The sequence below is a fragment of the Ranitomeya imitator genome, chromosome 3 (assembly GCF_032444005.1).
Source record: "Ranitomeya imitator isolate aRanImi1 chromosome 3, aRanImi1.pri, whole genome shotgun sequence".
Taxonomy (NCBI): Eukaryota; Metazoa; Chordata; class Amphibia; order Anura; family Dendrobatidae; genus Ranitomeya; species Ranitomeya imitator.
Genome location: NC_091284.1, coordinates 412,121,085 through 412,131,507, shown reverse-complemented (window position 1 = coordinate 412,131,507; position 10,423 = coordinate 412,121,085).

Here is a 10,423-nt window from a genome sequence, read left to right as displayed (position 1 = left end):
TTTGTGCGGATTTCACCTGCGGATTCCTATTGAGGAACAGGTATAAAACTCTGCGGAATCCGCACAAAATTGACATGCTGCGGAAAATGCAACGCAGCGTTTCCGCACTGTATTTTCCGCACCATGGGCACAGCGGATTTGGTTTTCCATAGGTTTACATGGTACTGTAAACCTGATGTAAAACTGCTACGAATTCGCAGCGGCCAATCCGCTGCGGATCCACGGCCAATCCGCTTCGGATCCGCAGCCAATCTGCACCGTGTGCACATACCCTAACCCTAGCCCTAACCCTAACCCTAACCCTAGCCCTAACCCTAGCCCTAACCCTAACCCTAGCCCTAACCCTAACCCTAACCCTAGCCCTAACCCTAACCCTAGTGGAAAAAGAAAAAATATATATTTTCTTTATTTTATTATTGTCCCTACCTATGGGGGTGAGAAAGGGGGGGTCATTTACTATTTTTTTTATTTTGATCACTGTGATAGGTTATATCACAGTGATCAAAATATACCTGGAACGAATCTGCCAGCCGGCAGATTCGGTGGGCGCACTGCGCATGCGCCCGCCATTTTGGAAGATGGTGGCGCCCAGGGAGAAGACGGACGGACACCGAGAGGCCCGGTAAGTATGAGGGGGGGAGATCTGAGCATGGGGGTTGGATCGGAGGATGGAGGGTGGCATCGGAGCACGGGGGAGCGGGCAGGAGGACGGGGGAGCAGACAGGACGACGGAGGGGAGTGGAGCATCAGACGGAGGACCGGGGAGGAGATCGGTGGTGGTGGGGGGAGTACATCAGTGTTTCCAGCCATGGCTGATGATATTGCAGCATCGGCCATGGCTGGATTGTAATATTTCACCAGTTTTTTAATTGAAATATTACAAATCACTCTGCTTTGCAGTTTCACTTTCAATAGCCAATCAGAGCGATCGTAGCCATGGAAGGGGGGGGTGGGTGAAGCCATTCCCCCGGGCTGAAGTACCACTCCCCCTGTCCCTGCAGATCGGGGGAAATTGGAGTTAACCCTTCCACCCGATCTGCAGGGATGCGATCTTTCCATGACGTCACATAGGCGTCACAGGTCAGATTGGCACCGACTTTCATGATGCCTACGTGGCATCAAAGGTCGGGAAGGGGTTAAAAACATGATTTCGGGCTTGTACATCTTATGGGGTCCCTGGTAATCTGCCGACGCGTTTCGACTTATGAGTGTAATGCTACCGGTAATTACTTGTGTGACATAGACATCAATTATACTCATAGATAAAATTGCAGCTCTACTCTTGCAATATTCCAGCTTATAATCATTTACTAGATGGTGGCCCAATTCTAACGCATCGGGTATTCTAGAATATGTATGTATGTATATAGCAGCCACATAGTATATAGCACAGGCCACGTAGTATATAGGAGTACTACGTGGCCTGTGATATATGCCATGTGGCTGCTATATATATATACATACATACATATTGTAGAATACCCGATGCTTTAATATAGGCCACGCAGTAAATAACACAGCCCACGTAGTATATAACAAAGCCCACACAGTATATAGCAGCCAAATATAGGCCACGCAGTAAATAACACAGCCCACGTAGTATATAACACAGTCAACACAGTATATAGCAGCCATGCAGTATATAGCAGCCACGCAGTATATAACACAGCCCACGTAGTATATAACACTGGCCACGTAATATGTAGCACAGCCCACATAGTATCTAACAGTGGCCATGTAGTATATAGCACGCAGTATAGAACACAGCCACGTAGTATATAACACTGCCCACGTAGTATATAACACTGCCCACGTAGTATATAGCAGCCATGTAGTATATAACGCAGCTCACGCAGTATAGAACACAGCCCACATAGTATCTAACACTGGCCAGGTAGTATATAGCAGCCACGCAGTATCTAACACAGCCCACATAGTATTTAGCAGTGTGGGCACCATATCCCTGTTAAAAAAAATAATTAAAATAAAAAATAGTTATATGCTCACCTGCCGGGATCCAGCTTAGATCCAGCGAACCTCTGGCAATGCGCGCACGGCTGCCACCATTTTTCGTTCCCAGGATGCATTGCGAAATTACCCAGATCAGTTAATGGTCTCGCGAGACCGCTAAGTCTTCTGGGTAATTTCGCAATGCATCTCTGGGAACGGAAGCTTGCTGCAGGCGCGAGCGCATCGTCGGACTATGGAAGGTGAGAATAGCAGGTTTTTTGTTTTTTTATTATTTTTAACATTAGATATTTTTACTATTGATGCTGCTTAGTAAAAACTTGGTCACACAGGGTTAATAGCGGCGGTAACGGAGTGAGTTATCCGCTGGCATTAACCCTGTGTGAGCGCTGACTGGAGGGGAGTATGGAGCGGGCGCCGGGTACTGACTGCAGGGGAGTAGGGAGGTGTTATGGTCTGGTGATTAAGGAGCGACATACGACTAGCTCTGAGCAGGTGGTAACTATACTGACCGCGGTCCCTAAGCTCGCCACAGCACTAGAAGTAGCCGTGGAATGCTCCTAACTCTCCCTAGGCATCTCGTCACAGCCTAAGAGCTAACTACCCCTAAAGATAGAAGCAGGAAAACTATCTTGCCTCAGAGAAAATCCCCAAAGGATAGATTAGCCCCCCCACAACTAATGACTGTGAGAGGAGAAGGAAAAGACATACGTAGTATGAAACAAGATTAAGCACAGGAGGCCACTTCTAGCTAGATAGAAAAAGTACAGGACAGAACGCCTGTGCGGTCAGTAATAAAAACTAGAAAAAGTCCACCGCAGAGGAATGCAAAAATCTCCACACCTAACTAAAGGTGTGGAGGGCAAACTGCTACCCAGAGCTTCCAGCCTAGCTGAATAGATCCATACTGATAGGCTGGACAAATGAACAAAACATAGAAAGTGCTGAACAACAAGTCCACAACAAGTGAACTGCAAAAGGAAAAGCAAGGACTTAGCTTTTGCTGAACTGGTCAGAGTGTTAGGAAAATCCTAAGAGCAATGACTCCAGGCAGGAACAATTGACAACTGGCATTGAATGAGGGATAAGGCCAGACTAATATAGCCGAGCCAGAAAGACGATCAGTGAAAACAGCTGCTGAAGCTAAATCCAAGAAGCAGCCATACCACTCAAAACCACAGGAGGGAGCCCAAGAGCAGAACTCACAAAAATGCTACTTACAACCACCGGAGGGAGCCCAAGAGCGGAATTCACAACAGTACCCCCCCCCCCCCTTGAGGAGGGGTCACCAAACCAGGATGAGCCAAATGAAAAGCACGAACCAAATTTGCGGCATGAACATCGGAGGCAACAACCCAAGAATTATCCTCCTGGCCATAACCCTTCCACTTGACAAGATACTGAAGCTTCCGCCTCGAAAAACGAGAATCCAAAATTTTCCCAACCACATATTCCAACTCCCCCTCAACCAACACCGGGGCAGGAGGATCAACAGATGGAACAACGGGCACCACATATCTCCGCAACAAAGATCTATGGAAAACATTGTGGATGGCACAAGAGGCTGGAAGGGCCAAACGAAAAGACATAGGATTGATAATCTCAGAGATCTTATAAGGACCAGTAAACTGAGGCTTGAACTTAGGGGAAGAAACCTTCATAGGAACATGACGAGAGGACAACCAGACCAAATCCCCCACACGAAGCCGAGGACCAACACACCGACGGCGGGTAGCAAAACGCTGAGCCTTTTCCTGGGACAACGTCAAATTGTCCACCACATGAGTCCAAATGTGCCGCAACCTGTCCATCACAGAATCCACACCAGGACAATCAGAAGGCTCAACCTGCCCTGAAGAAAAACGAGGATAGAAACCAAAATTACAAAAGAAAGGCGAAACCAAAGTAGCCGAACTGGCCCGATATTAAGGGCAAACTCGGCCAATGGCAAGAAAGTCACCCAATCATCCTGATCAGCAGACACAAAGCATCTCAAATAGGTCTCCAAGGTTTGATTAGTTCGCTCAGTTTGACCATTTGTCTGAGGATGGAACGCCGAAGAAAAAGACAAATCAATACCCATCCTAGCACAAAAGGCCCGCCAAAACCTGGAAACAAACTGGGAACCTCTGTCAGACACAATATTCTCCGGAATGCCATGCAAACGAACTACATGTTGAAAAAAACAATGGAACCAAATCAGAGGAGGAAGGCAATTTAGGCAAAGGTACCAAATGGACCATTTTAGAGAACCGGTCACAAACCACCCAGATAACAGACATCCTCTGGGACACAGGAAGATCCGAAATAAAATCCATGGAAATATGCGTCCAAGGCCTCTCCGGGACGGGCAAAGGCAAAAGCAACCCACTAGCGCGGGAACAGCAAGGCTTAGCCCAGGCACAAGTCCCACAGGACTGCACAAAAGAACGCACATCCCGCGACAAGGAAGGCCACCAAAAGGACCTAGCAACCAAATCTCTGGTACCAAAAATCCCAGGATGACCGGCCAACACAGAACAATGGACCTCAGAAATTACCTTACTTGTCCATCTATCAGGAACAAACAGCTTCCCCACAGGACAGCGGTCAGGTTTATCAGCCTGAAACTCCCGAAGCGCCTGCCGCAAATCAGGGGAGATGACAGACAGAATCACCCCTTCCCTAAGAATGCCAACCGGCTCAAGGACTCCAGGAGAATCCGGCAAAAAACTCCTAGAGAGGGCATCCGCTTTAACATTCTTAGATCCTGGAAGATATGAGACCACAAAATCAAAAAGGGAGAAAAACAGGGACCACCGAGCCTGTCTTGGGTTCAGCCGCTTGGCCGACTCAAGGTAAATCAGATTCTTATGATCGGTCAAGAGTAGACCATAATGCGGTGCTTGGCTCCTTCAAGCCAATGTCGCCACTCCTCAAATGCCCACTTCATAGCCAACAACTCCCGATTGCCAACATCATAATTGCATTCCGCAGGCGAAAACTTTCAGGAAAAGAAGGCACATGGCTTCATCAAGGAACCATCAGAATTCCTCTGTGACAAAACAGCCCCTGCCCCAATCTCAGAAGCATCAACCTCAACCTGAAAGGGAAGAGAAACATCCGGCTGATGCAAGACAGGGGCAGAAGTAAATCGGCGTTTAAGCTCCTGAAAGGCCTCAACAGCCTCAGAGGACCAATTAGTCACATCAGCGCCTTTCCTCGTCAAATCGGTCAGGGGTTTAACCACACTAGAGAAGTTGGCAATGAAACGGCGATAAAAATTAGCAAAGCCCAAAAATTTCTGAAGGCTCTTCACAGATGTGGGTTGAATCCAGTCATGAATGGCTTGGACCTTAACAGGATCCATTTCTATAGACGAAGGGGAAAAAATAAACCCCAAAAAAGAGACCTTCTGAACTCCGAATAGGCACTTAGACCCCTTCACAAATAGAACATTATCACGAAGGATCTGGAATACCATCCTGACCTGCTTCACATGAGACTCCCAATCACTGGAAAAAATCAAAATATCATCCAAATACACAATCAAGAATTTGTCAAGATAATTGCGGAAAATATCATGCATAAAGGACTGAAATACAGAAGGAGCATTAGAAAGCCCGAAAGGCATCACCAGGTATTCAAAATGGCCTTCGGGCGTATTAAATGCAGTTTTCCATTCGTCACCATGTTTAATACGAACAAGATTATATGCCCCTCGAAGGTCAATCTTGGTAAACCAACTAGCCCCCTTAATCCTAGCAAACAAATCAGAGAGCAAAGGTAAAGGGTATTGGAACTTGACCGTGATCTTATTAAGAAGGCGATAATCAATACAGGGTCTTAAGGAGCCATCCTTCTTGGCAACAAAAAAGAATCCCGCTCCCAATGGTGACGAAGACCGCCGAATATGCCCCTTCTCCAAAGACTTCTTAACATAGCTCCGCATGGCGGCATGCTCTGGCACAGATTGAAAAGTCGGCCCTTAGGGAACTTACAGCCAGGAATCAAGTCAATAGCACAATCACAGTCCCTATGTAGAGGAAGGGAACTGGACTTGGGCTCATCGAATACATCCTGAAAATCTGACAAAAATTCAGGAACATCAGAAGAGGGGGAAGAGGAAATTGACATTAAAGGAACGTCACTATGTACCCCTTGACAACCCCAACTAGTCACAGACATTGATTTCCAATCCAGCACTGGATTGTGTACTTGTAACCATGAAAAACCCAGTACAACAACATCATGTAAATTATGCAACACCAGAAAATGGCAATCTTCCTGATGTGCAGGAGCCATGCACATAGTCAGCTGAGTCCAATACTGAGGTTTATTCTTGGCCAATGGTGTAGCATCAATACCCCTCAAGGGTATGGGACTCTGCAAAGGCTGCAAAGAAAAACCACAGCGCCTAGCGAATTCTAAGTCCATTAAGTTCAGAGCAGCGCCCGAATCCACAAATGCCATGACAGAAAAAGATGACAATGAGCAAATCAGGGTCACAGACAGGAGAAACTTAGGCTGCACAGTACTAATGGTAACAGATCTAGCGACCCTCTTAATACGCTTAGGGCAATCAGAAATAGCATGAGTAGAATCACCACAGTAAAAACACAGCCCATTCTGACGTCTGTATCTCCTCTGTTCCGCTCTAGTCAAAATCCTATCACATTGCATGGCCTCAGGACTCTGCTCAGAGGACACTGCCATATGGTGCACCACTTTGCATTCGCGCAGGCGCCGATCAATCTGAATGCCCAGAGACATAGATTCGCTCAAACCAACAGGCGTGGGAAACCCCACCATAACATCTTTAAGGGCTTCAGAAAGACCCTTTCTGAAAATTGCTGCCAGAGCGTCCTCTTTCCATTTAGTGAGCACAGACCATTTTCTAAATTTCTGGCAGTACAATTCTGCCGCTTCCGGACCCTGACACAGGGCCAATAGTGTTTTCTCAGCATGCTCTACAGAGTTAGGTTCGTCATACAATAATCCGAGCGATTGAAAGAATGCATCTATATTGAGCAATGACGGATCCCCTGACTCAAGAGAGAATGCCCAGTCCTGAGGGTCGCCACGCAGCAGAGAAATAACTATTTTTACTTGCTGAATGGGGTCACCAAAGGAACGGGGTTTCAGAGCAAAAAACAATTTGCAGTTATTTTTAAAGTTCAAAAACTTAGATCTATCCCCGTAAAACAAATCCGGAGAAGGAATTCTAGGCTCTAAGGCCGGAGTCTGAACAACATAATCTTGAATGCTCTGTACTCTTGCAGCAAGCTGATCCACACGAGAAAACAACCCCTGAACATCTATGCCTGCATCCAAATCCTGAATCACCCAGAAATTAAGAGGAAGGAAAAAGACAAAACAAACTAAAGAAAAAAAATGGCTCAGAACTCTTTTTCTTTTCCTTCTTTTGAGATGCATTCAGCTCATTTTTGGCCAGTTGTACTGTTATGGTCTGGTGATTAAGGAGCGACATACGACTAGCTCTGAGCAGGTGGTAACTATACTGACCGCAGTCGCTAAGCTCGACACAACACTAGAAGTAGCCGTGGAATGCTCCTAACTCTCCCTAGGCATCTCGTCACAGCCTAAGAGCTAACTACCCCTAAAGATAGAAGCAGGAAAACTATCTTGCCTCAGAGAAAATCCCCAAAGGATAGATTAGTCCCCCACAAGTAATGACTGTGAGAGGAGAAAGAAAAGACATACGTAGTATGAAACAAGATTAAGCACAGGAGGCCACTTCTAGCTAGATAGAAAAACTACAGGACAGAACGCTGTGCGGTCAGTAATAAAAACTAGAAAAAGTCCACCGCAGAGGAATGCAAAAATCTCCACACCTAACTAAAGGTGTGGAGGGCAAACTCTGCTGCCCAGAGCTTCCAGCCTAGCTGAATAGATCCATACTGATAGGCTGGACAAATGAACAAAACATAGAAAGTGCTGAACAACAAGTCCACAACAAGTGAACTGCAAAAGGAAAAGCAAGGACTTAGCTTTTGCTGAACTGGTCAGAGTGTCAGGAAAATCCTAAGAGCAATGACTCCAGGCAGGAACAATTGACAACTTGCATTGAATGATGGATAATGCCAGACTAATGTAGCCGAGCCAGAAAGACGATCAGTGAAAACAGCTGCTGAAGCTAAATCCAAGAAGCAGCCATACCACTCAAAACCACAGGAGGGAGCCCAAGAGTAGAACTGTAGAAGGACGTAGATCTGGGGATTTATTATGATGGAATATAGGCTGAACTGGATGGACAAATGTCTTTTTTCGGCCTTACTAACTATGTTACTATGTAACTATGTTACTATGTTAACTCACAAAAATGCTACTTACAACCACCGGAGGGAGTCCAAGAGCGAAATTCACAACAGGGAGGGACTAATCGGACTGTGGCCGTCGCTGATTGGCGTGGGATTTAAATCCTGCTTCGCTGATTGGTCGCTACCAATCAGCGAAGCGAGATTTAAATCCCGCGCCAATGTGGCTGATTGGTCGCGCGCATCGGCTGGGCGCGACCAATCAGTGAAACGGGATTTAAATCCCGTGGCAATGTCGCTGATTGGTCGCGCGGTGCATTGCGGTCTCGCGAGATGATGACTGTTATGACCTGGTGGTCAGGACAATAATGGACCTGGTGGTTAAGAGCACACGGAATGACCTGATAGTTACTGATAATAAGGACGAGCTCTGGGACGTGGGAACTCTGCTGACCGCAATCCCTAAACCTATCAAACACACTAGAAATAGCCGTGGATTGCGCCTAACGCTCCCTATGCAACTCGGCACAGCCTAAGAAACTAGCTAGCCCTGAAGATAGAAAAATAAAGCCTACCTTGCCTCAGAGAAATTCCCCAAAGGAAAAGGCAGCCCCCCACATATAATGACTGTGAGTAAAGATGAAAATACAAACACAGAGATGAAATAGATTTAGCAAAGTGAGGCCCGACTTACTGAACAGACCGAGGATAGGAAAGGTTACTTTGCGGTCAGCACAAAAACCTACAAAAAGACCATGCAGAGGGCGCAAAAAGACCCTCCGCACCGACTCACGGTGCGGAGGCGCTCCCTCTGCGTCCCAGAGCTTCCAGCAAGCAAGACAACAAATTAAATAGCAAGCTGGACAGAAAAATAGCAAACCAAAGAAATACAAGCTGGAACTTAGCTTCTGATGGGAAGACAGGTCACAAGAACGATCCAGGAGAGAACTAGACCAATACTGGAACATTGACAGGTGGCATGGAGCAAAGATCTAAGTGGAGTTAAATAGAGCAACAGCTAACGAATTAACCTCGTCACCTGTGAAACTCAGAAACACCCACCAGAGGAAGTCCATGGACAGAACCAGCCGAAGTACCATTCATGACCACAGGAGGGAGCCCGACAACCGAATTCACAACAGTACTCCCCCCTTGAGGAGGGGTCACCGAACCCTCACCAGAGCCCCCAGGCCGACCAGGATGAGCCAAATGAAAGGCACGAACCAGATCGGCAGCATGAACATCAGAGGCAAAAACCCAGGAATTATCTTCCTGACCATAACCCTTCCACTTGACCAGGTACTGGAGTTTCCGTCTCGAAACACGAGAATCCAAAATCTTCTCCACCACATACTCCAACTCCCCCTCAACTAACACCGGGGCAGGAGGATCAACGGATGGAACCACAGGCGCCACGTATCTCCGCAATAACGACCTATGGAACACATTATGGATGGCAAAAGAAGCAGGAAGGGCCAAACGAAATGACGCAGGATTGATAACCTCAGAAATCTTATATGGACCAATGAAACGAGGCTTAAACTTAGGAGAGGAAACCTTCATAGGAACATAACGAGACGACAACCAAACCAAATCCCCAACACAAAGTCGGGGACCCACACAGCACCGGCGGTTAGCGAAACGTTGAGCCTTCTCCTGGTACAATGTCAAATTGTCCACCACATGAGTCCAAATCTGCTGCAACCTATCCACCACATTATCTACATCAGGACAGTCTGAAGACTCAACCTGCCCTGAAGAGAAACGAGGATGGAAACCAGAATTGCAGAAAAACGGCGAAACCAAAGTAGCCGAGCTGGCCCGATTATTAAGGGCGAACTCAGCCAACGGCAAAAAGGACACCCAATCATCCTGATCAGCAGAAACAAAGCATCTCAGATATGTTTCCAAAGTTTGATTAGTTCGTTCGGTTTGGCCATTTGTCTGAGGATGGAAAGCCGAGGAAAAAGACAAATCAATGCCCATCCTAGCACAAAAGGATCGCCAAAACCTTGAAACAAACTGGGAACCTCTGTCAGAAAGGATGTTCTCCGGGATACCATGTAAACGAACCACATGCTGGAAAAATAATGGCACCAAATCAGAGGAGGAAGGCAATTTAGACAAAGGTACCAAATGGACCATCTTAGAAAAGCGATCACAAACCACCCAAATGACCGACATCTTTTGAGAGACGG